Genomic DNA, 10,000 nt, shown 5'->3' with positions numbered 1-10,000 from the left:
TTAACGAAGTGAATATTACGATGGGACTCTGTCTGGCAGTTAGCGTGTATTCCATAAACTCCAATTTTAGCAATTTCGGAAATTCTCTTAATTTCGAACAACAAACTTCGATTTTCGGAAAGACAAAAAAACAAAGTACGATTTTAGGAAAAACTAAAATGCCCCTTATTAAAGAGCTTTCATAGCTTCCGTAGGTTCCTCAATTTTTTTGACTAATTGCCACCATAAATGACAGTCATTCGAGAATGACGACAAAATGAAACAAAATTTTGGAAAAAAAGACACCCCGACTCCGACCCCGGCCCCGCGTTTTGGCTACTACCAAATTATTCAGCAACGACCTCGCAGCTAGCGCGTTTTTCCGCCATTCCCCGTTGTGCACCACCTACTTAAAATTCCTTCAAAACACAATCCTCGTCACATTAGTTGGGACACAAGTAATGTCCTCTGCTCTCCCAATGTTGGTTTTGCAAGATGACTCCTCTAAATCAGTGAATTCAACATTGGGGAGGAAGGATCACACCTAAAAGTCAGAATATTAGAGCTGTACATGGTGTCCCACTTTAATTTGGCGAGAATTGTAGGTAGTTAAATTGAAGGACTTCTAGAACATTGAATCTTTTAAAAATAACAATAGGAAAATAGACCTAACCTCATCTTTAAACAACAACGATAATTGCTGTAACCTCTGAAATTCTTAGAGACTACTGATTTATACATCTGTTCTCTTACTTTGTACATTTCACAGTTGTATAAGAGACTCGTAACAGCTCGGGTATGACGCTAATTTCAGCTGACAATTGCCACATCGTTGCTTTTTAAATTTTCTTCACCGATTTGGCCTTTTTTACTGCCTCTAAATCACCGAATTCATGCGGCTGTACTGAAAGTGACTGCCTTTCTTCCATTGCAAAATGGCCGCATTAATTGTAATTTCTTCCAATTCGACTGGTGTACACCTTTTACAGTGTCCGAGTCACTTTGGCCGGGGGAAGTGTTGGTTACAGCCACCTTTTTCTCTAGTTTGAAGTCTCCACTACGAAACAAACAGACTGAACAACTTGAAAAACAGGCAGCCGTAACTCGAGAAAACAAGGTTATCAAGATATTTTTTACACCTCCAGATCATTGAATCAAGCAACAAAAAATTGGTGTAGTGTACGGCTCGTTGAATTTGCCAATTGAATCTCCCGTACTATCTGAGACATATGATTTAAGACTTTGAAGCCGGGGGGGGGGGGGGAGATGCAAGATACGAGATGCAATGAGTTTTAATGATATAAAGACATAATCATCGAATGCTTTTATCTAAAAGTAGTTTTTAAGAGCATTGTCATAAATCTCAAGTTCTTCAATTCAATTCTATGTTTCTTCGCGGAACCCTAAACGAGACCTTGGCGGCTTAAAATATTGTCGCTTTGCCCGGAACACCCTAAGCTAGACCAAAATCCAAAATTTACACCCCTAAGCGAGACGACGAGCATCCCCGTCTGTTTCATATGGGAGTGCTCCCCCCCCCCCCCCCCCCGCCCCCGGGACTTTGAATAAGACATCCAAGTGAACGCACTGCATGGAGCATTAGACATGATCGTTTTTCGTTGTTGTTGATAAGGGAACTATTAAATTGGAAGGTCCCCTGGTATTCGAATTGCATCGCCTACGACGAAAGGTAAATGGTTGCAAAGATCACATTTAGGATGACGAACTGCACTTTATAACTGTTAAATTGCCGTTTTGGAGATCGATCGTATAGCTGGGACCATCTGCATCAGAACGGAAATCAAACTTCGAACTTTCATTTGCTTAGAGCTAAAACTAACAGAAACTAATCTTTTAACTGATAAGAAGACGTGTTCAAAAACACCTCAGTCCAACAACATGAGGAAAGAGATTGATAATTCCATTTGGTTGTGGACATAACTTTGTTTCGACCATTTAAACTGTAAAGTTGCTGGAAAGACAAAACATACATTTGCTAGCTGAGAGTACATGTGTTCCTTTATTGGCATGGCTAATGAATTTATACAGGATAGTGAGCAAGCTTGAAGTTTTTGGGAAAAAAAGAGAATAACAAAAGGTGGTAGAAATGTTTATCAGCCGGGTGTTTGAAAACTCAATAAAACACTTTTCACTGTAGTCATTATGGCAGACAATCTGCGCTCATGTTGCCATTGGCGACGATCATATTGACGGACAATAAAATGATCAACGTAATTCTTCTACTCGAGAATCTCTATGAATAAAGCAATTGCCAGTCAGGATGTTCTTTTCTCGACGACATTATATGTTTCATATCTTTATTTACAAGATATCTAAACTATGGTGTTTCCACATGATAGTTCATTACACCGTCCGTTTGAAGAAAGGCATTTCCTACTTACTGTGCATTCGTCAGTCTAGATATTGATATCGATTGTCGTCTCTTAACTGGTTTGCATTGAAAATTTAAAGATTGTAGAAAGAAAATTTAATTAAGAGATCAAGCAACAATTTTATTAAGTGAAGCTATGATCCTCGCAGTTATGAACGCAATTTCTGCAATTGCGTAAAGAAGCCTGAAAAATTCAGGACTTCAAGGGAGTTTGAACCCGTGACCTCGCGATACCGGTGCGACGCTCAAACGAACTGAGTTCTGAAGCCACTGACCTTGGGAGCTGGTCATTTGTGGGTTCCAAAGTTCCCGTGAGGAATGAATCAACGATGAAATGATGTATGAAATGGATCATATATGAACTGCGGATCATAAAGTCCTGAATTTTTCAGGCTTCTTTACGCAATTGCAGAAATTGCGTTCATAACTGCGAGGATCATAGCTTTACTTTATTTCATATCCGCTGTTCATATATGATCCAGTTTCATATATCATTTCATCGTTGAGCAATTTTATTACCTACAGTAGCTTTTGACCTTCTGGAAGTTTTCGAAATCGCGAAAAGAAGTCTGGACGTTTGCCTAAGCAAAATGTTTGCAGCCCGGCAAAGGGACTCGCATATTATAAAGGGCCTGGAATGCTCGTCGTCTCGCTAGCTTAGGGGTGTAAATTTCGGATTTTGGTCCTACTTAGGGTGTTCATGGCAAAACGCCATCATATGTAGCCCATATGTAGCTGTCAAGGTCGCGTTCAGGGTTGCACGAGAAGAAATTTAAAAATGACTATTTAATGTGTTTTAAATATGGTCTCATTTAGGGGTCGAAAAAAAGCCTGGGCCACGCCCAAATTAGTCTCCTTTAGGAGTTTAATTCAAAATTTTCGACAAGCATTTGCATACCCAAAGTCACCCCTCCCCGGGGTTTGCAGTCTTTAAATTTAAAATGCACAGAAATTAAGAGATCAGACAACTTCTACTTCCCAACTTTTTAGCTTCTTAGGCCCGGTTCAGACGCCGTACTTTACATGATCTGAATCGAATTCATTTAATTAAGTTCAAGTGAAATACGGCGTGTGAATCAATTCAGAACAACCGGTGTAATTCGCAATTTTTCCCGCCTGGCTTAGCCGGGAATTACGGCTGTGGAGCGGCTTTGATCCAGACGCCGTACTTCACATGAGCCCAATCAAATGCAGAAATTATTACAACTTTGCAAATTTCTTCAATCATAGTATGCTTCTGTGAATTAATTTCGGCGCTATTAAGTTCGGCGTCTGAAACAGTTCAGCCGGGATTAATTAATTTGGGTCCGGTCAGTGTAAAATGCAGACTGCAGACCAGGGCCCAGTTGTTCGAAAGCGGGTTAAATCCTAACCCCGAGTTAAATTGCCTTAACCGGAGGTTAAATTTTAATCGCAGGTTTGTTGCGTTGTTCAAACATCGGTTAACACTAACCTGGGCTCGGGTTAAACGGTGGGCGAGCGAGCAGGGTTAAATTGTTAAACTCCGGTTAAATCAGGAATAAACAGCGTTTACAGCATCGGCGATTTTTTTTCACATTTTATTTTTTTTCTGATTGGTGACGCTGTTGGTAAACTTGCTTTGTATTAGCGAAAGGTTTTCTTCGACTCTTTCCGTCAAAACGGCAATTTCTGAAGCGCTAAAATTTTGTTTTCGAGCTTTGCGTGAGATATCTGAGGAAGCCATTTTGGGGTAAAATGCAGACTGAGGTTATAATGTTACTGTTGAAAAAGCCCAAACCCCTTAGAAATGCTAACCTTAGGCCTAATTATGCCTACAACAATATTTAGGCTTAACTGTTAGCATTTCATAAGGGTTTGGGTTTTTCAACAGTTACATTATAACCTCAGTCTGCATTTTACCCCTGGGCCCAGTTGTTCGAAAGCGGGTTAAATTGCGTTAACCAGAGGTTAAATTTTAATCGCAGGTTAGTTGCGTTGTTCAACGTAAGCTTAACACTAACCTCGGGTTAAACGGTGGGTTAAATTTAATCCACCGAGCGAGCAGGGTTAAATTGTTAAACTCCGGTTAAATCAGGAATAAAGATGGCGGACTTGTTGTTTTGTGATTTAGGAGATTTAGAGCCGGAATTCAGTGTGAAATCGACGATTTCACAGACGAAGAGCTGCGTGCTCGTTACCGCTTTTGACGAGAGTGTATTTTATTTATTACCAATCTTGTTGTTTTCGAGCTTTGCGTGAGATAGCTGAGGAAGCCATTTTGCAGAGCTCGCAACTTGCTCACCATGGCAACATTGTACGAATAATTTATTATGGGATGCTAACCGCGGGTTAAACGCGCTTAACCCGAGGTTAGCTAACCTGTCCTCTAACCGCGCTTCGAACAACGCAATTTTAACAGCGAGTTAACAAACTCACGGTTAGGAAATTTAACCTCCAGTTAGGCCTAACCAAAGGTTAGTTTAACCTGTCTTTTGAACAACTGGGCCCTGGTCTGCAGTCTGCATTTTACACTGACCGGACCCAAATTAATTAATCCCGGCTGAACTGATTCAGATGCCGAACTTAATGGCACCGGGTCTGCAGTCTGCATTTTACACTGACCGATTTGGCTCGGTCTAAATTCGAATTCGATTAGGCTCATGTAAAACACGGAGTCTGAAACCGGGCCCTAGAAGTTCTAAGAAATCGCCCGTTTCATTGCATTATTTTGCTTCGGCCCGGTCCCTCTGTGACAAAACATCAGAAAATCAACATCCAAACTTTAAAGTAAGGAACGTTCCATTTGTTTGGGTCCAGGCCCCATCCTCATCAGCGTCAGAAAAGTTTCTATTTTTGAACAAAGTTTTGCGGGAGAATAAACAACAGACCAAAATGGCTAACTCGATGTTGTTCCCAATTCAAACCCTTTGGGAATAAAACGTTTTGTTCCAGGAATTTCCATATCATTTAAATGTGAATGCTGTGTTAAAATTCCAATACCATACACAAAGAATCCTAACCCCGGAGATTTGAATTGGGTACAATATTGAGTTAATAGTCGATTTGGTCTATTGTACATTTTCCCGCAAAACTTCGTTTCAAAATTGACACTTTTCTAACGCTAAATTGGACATTCTTACTCTTGGGTAATGGAATCTTGGCCCTAGCAATTGTCACACACTATACGCCCAGATTGAAAAAGAGGCCCTCGTCACTACCTGGGCTTGCGAGAGATTGGCAGATTACCTTATCGGAAAGCGGTTCCAATTAGAATCCGATCACAAGCCTCTGGTTCCAATCCTTGGTTCAAAGAACTTGGAAGAAAATGTCACCACGGATCCAACGACTCCATATGCGCCTGTTAAGATTCGACTTCACAGTGTCCCACGTTCTCGGAAAGAGCCTGATTACTGCTGATGCGCTGTGAAGAGCACCTGTAGAGCAGCAGGATAGGCAGTCAGGGTCCAGCAGTCGGATCAGCCGCGCTCTTACACAGTAGAGACTTCAGGCAGCCTCTTACGGAGAAACAGGTCAGCCCTTCTGCCTTAGTTCCAGCCCATGTCAAAGGAAAAGAACAAGCCCGATGACGATATCGGCAACCCGAAAATGGAACCAGCTTCCCCAGATCCAGAGAGACTCGAACGGCCAGTTCTCGAAAGGCCGAAAGATAATGCTGTGCGCACCAGATCTGGACGAACTTTAAGACCCCCTGTGAGACTCGATCTGTTGTGCGCAACAACTGAGAGACAATGGATACTTTTTAGGAAAGAGTCTTCTTTATTTTGTTTTGTTTCTTTTTGTTATTTTCCTTTTAAGTTCCAATTTGCGTCATGTATTTTTCAAGTAAATGACAGTTTTCGATTTGGGGGGGGGGGGGGGGAGGGGGGGGGGGGGTGGGAGATGTGATATTAATGTTAATTTGGGGTTTGAAAAGTAAATTAATGAAGACTTGATCTACAACATGGCTCGAGTGATCTCTTCAGTTCGAAGCTAGAAATTGTACATGATCTTCGGTTACTTTTCTTTGCAAAAATTTTTGTTGCATCATTATACGCTTCATTATACATTTGCTTTTGACGGTTGCTCAAGGTCAGGAACAGGAAATTCAGTCTGATAGATTACGTGTCACGTTTACGAAAGGTATCACACAAGACTGATTGGCTCGTTTCATTTGAATTATTTGAAACTCTGGATCAGTTACGTTTCTATTAAAACACTATGCGCTTGATAAATTCATTTCAACCGCCTCGTTTAATTTGTAGTTCTTGAGTACGTACTATAATACGTTTTTCTTTCCATTCATTTCTATAAGTTGACTATTTAATATAAATATTCTCGTATAAAATTGAGATATGTATTTTTAGTAAATACGAAAACAGTGGATAGCATTGAACACGAGCGCTGATTGGCTAGTCAAACTCAAGGACATCTTTTGCTGTTCACCTCCGAGCAATTCACGCGGAATTTGCGCCCAAAAATGTTGTGATCTTTGCAGGAATAAATGACTGAGTTAAAATCGTCTTTTTGTGCTATATCATTTCACTGTTTTAGTATATACTCAAATGTTTCGCGGCTCGGTAAATTTCGCGTTGAACGAGATTTGAACCCCATGTTACACTGGCGGTCAAAGGTTGACGAAGACCAGGACTCTTTAATGAAGCCGTACTTTTTTTTCAGCCTTCTTTCGCAACCGCATAAGTTGCTCAGGGAACTTAAACAAAGACGACTGCGACGGCAAGAGAAAGTCATCTCAAAATATAAATTCACGTTATTGTAATCACTTCGTGTCTTTTTCAACCTTTTTAATATGAAAAGGGTGTGGCAGTTCCTCAAAAATGACACTGATAGGGACGGCGCTTCATTTAGGGCAGAAAATGAAGATTTACCCTGAAGTGCTGACGTACTTCATAAAGGCCGGGACATGCTAGGCGATAAGTCGCTGCGACACGTCGCGTAGAAGGGTCGCCGCAACAGTTCGCCTCGTGTGACAAGGTTAATTTTGAGAAAATCATTGTCGCTGCGGCAGATTTTTGTCGCTGCGATCAGTTGCACGAATTCAAACCAGTTTGCGACAAAGTTAGCGAAAGCAGAGTTGTCCCACAGTGCATGTGTACACTTCGGCAACAAGTTGCTGCGACAAATTATATATGAGCCAATGAGAGAGCGTCATATTGAATTCGGTCGGCCGCCAATTATACCCGTCGCCCGCAAGGGCTACGGGTAAATGGTTTTTGCTTGGTGGAATAACCTGACGCTTTCGTTCGACCCGCCGAACGTTTACAATAACGACCTATTTTAACCTAGTTTCCCTGTTGTTTTAAGATTGGAACTGCAAACTCTAGCAACTGAGTTTTCATCGACCGTCTGCAGCAATTTTACTGTCGTAACATCGCAACTGGTCATTTCGCCATCTTGAAACACAATGACCAAATCCAGTAAGCGCGGAACTTGTTCAAAATGCGGGAAAGGACCTAGGAAACTCATAGACGGACTTTGCCAACATGAATGTTTAGATAAATCAAGTATCACCGATGGAAAACTCTCTACACGGCAGGAACCGTTAAAAAAATGTCAATTGTGTAAACAGCAGGAAGGTGCTGGTCCTGCGCTTAACTGGATATCGTGTTCAAACCCAAATTGTGGAACTTGGTATCACTCGGTTTGTACTGACCTAGGAGAATTAACGAAGAAAGCGTTGGCTGTCATATTCTGGTTATGCCCCGAATGTGCCATTTCATTTAAACCTGTTTGGGTAAACAAGGATGTCGACGTCGAAACTGAAGCATTGAATCAGAACGATTCGGTAAGCGAACATTCCACAATGCTGAACCAGCTTTCAGATGTAATGGAGAAACTTGTTAAAGAAGTCATGCCTATGCTTGTGCAAGATGCTCCCAAAAAAGTTCTGAAGCTGTGTCAGAAAGGAACCGCAAACTGGAATCAGAAATTATCGACACAGGATATCATAGAGTACTCCGAGAGAGTAGCGAGCGCCATAAAAGAAGATGTAATATAATTATTAAAGGGTTGCCGGAGTCTCAGTCAGAAGTAGTGGATGATCGCAGAGCATTTGATACAACCTTGTTTGAAAGAATATCTAACCAAGTTGGTCTTCAAGAGAAACCTGCGAAAATAATGCGTTTAGGCGAAATTAGGGCCAACCATGAGAGCTCCAATTGCAGGCCAATGCGTGTAGTGTTCTGTAGAGAGGATCCTGTCATTGAACTTATTGCTAAGAGGAACGTGAAATTGGAAGATAAAATCTACTGGTTTAATAGGGATCTCACTCAAAGTGAGAGGAAATTGGAATTTGAGGCAAGGAAGAAACGGCGTGACAGACAAAACGTGTCTGGTGCACACGTTACTAGATCCAGTACATGCAATACTTCAGCTAGGAACGCTACCAGCTGGCCTGTTACTCACAATGATATTGGCACTTCTCATAAATGATCCTTGCCGCATCGCGACTTAAAGATTTTTTATACCAATGCTTGTTCTCTGTTTAACAAGCTTGGTGAAGTTAAATGCATTGTAAACTCTAGTGATATTGACATTATTTGCATAACAGAAACTCACTTCTCTACAGAATATTTTGATGCTGAGCTTGCAATACCTAATTACACAATCTTTAGAAACGACAGGGACACACACGGTGGCGGTTCATGTATTTATGTACACATGAGATATAATGCGCAAATCTTGGAAACATTCTCTTTACGTGACTCGTTGGGCGTTAAAGTATTCTTGAATAGTGGCGATGTAAACATTGTTTGCCTCTATCGGTTACCATTATCCACTGAAGAACACGATATAGCCGTGAGGTCTGAACTACACAAGCTACCTATTAGCGACATTGATCAAGTAATTTTGGTGGGTGATTTCAATCTTCCGGATGTTTGTTGGTCGAACGGAACAGTGCGTGGACCCATTGATACTTCTGATAGGAGATTGTTAAATCAAAAGAAGTACATTGACTGTTTTGTTTCTTAGTTTTTCTTGTGGTCTCACATGGCATATCACTGACGACATCACAAGAAGGCGGATAGTTGATAACAAAATGCAGGAATCTACGCTAGATCAAATATTAACCTCTGACTCTGACATTATCAAGCAGTTTACTTTAGGTCCCCCACTGCTTGGAAGTGATCATCTAACAGCAATACTGGAAGTGAAATTGTATGATAATGTGGAATATCTGGCTTCTAAGAAATTTAACTGGGCTAAAGGTGACGTTCCTAGGTTAATTAGTACTGGTCGGCAGATAGATTGGTTTTACTCTGAAGAGGCACTCCACTGTGTTGACATCATGTGCGGCGAACTCGAAAGTAAAATACTACATGCAATTCATCATAGTGTCCCAATTTTAGTACAAAAAACTACAAAAGAAGGAATACCAATACGCAAAGTCCCATGGGAGGGTTCGAAACTCCGTCGTGCACGAAAGAAAAAAGAACAATGGGTGGCAAACTTTCAACATTTCTCCGTCTCATTTCAATCTCACTTCTGCCCTTGAATTTGAAGAAAAATATAAATTTGTAGAACGGAAACTTAAAGAAGATTATGAAAAAAAAACGCTCTAAAAATGTGAAACAAAATCCAAGCAAATTTTTTGCGTATCCAAGGAACAAAAAGAAGTCGAATAAAACAGTATCTTGCTTGCGAAAAGCT

Source organism: Montipora foliosa, chromosome 9 (genome assembly GCF_036669935.1).
Source record: "Montipora foliosa isolate CH-2021 chromosome 9, ASM3666993v2, whole genome shotgun sequence".
NCBI lineage: Eukaryota > Metazoa > Cnidaria > Anthozoa > Scleractinia > Acroporidae > Montipora > Montipora foliosa.
Note: the sequence above shows the minus strand (reverse complement) of the source record.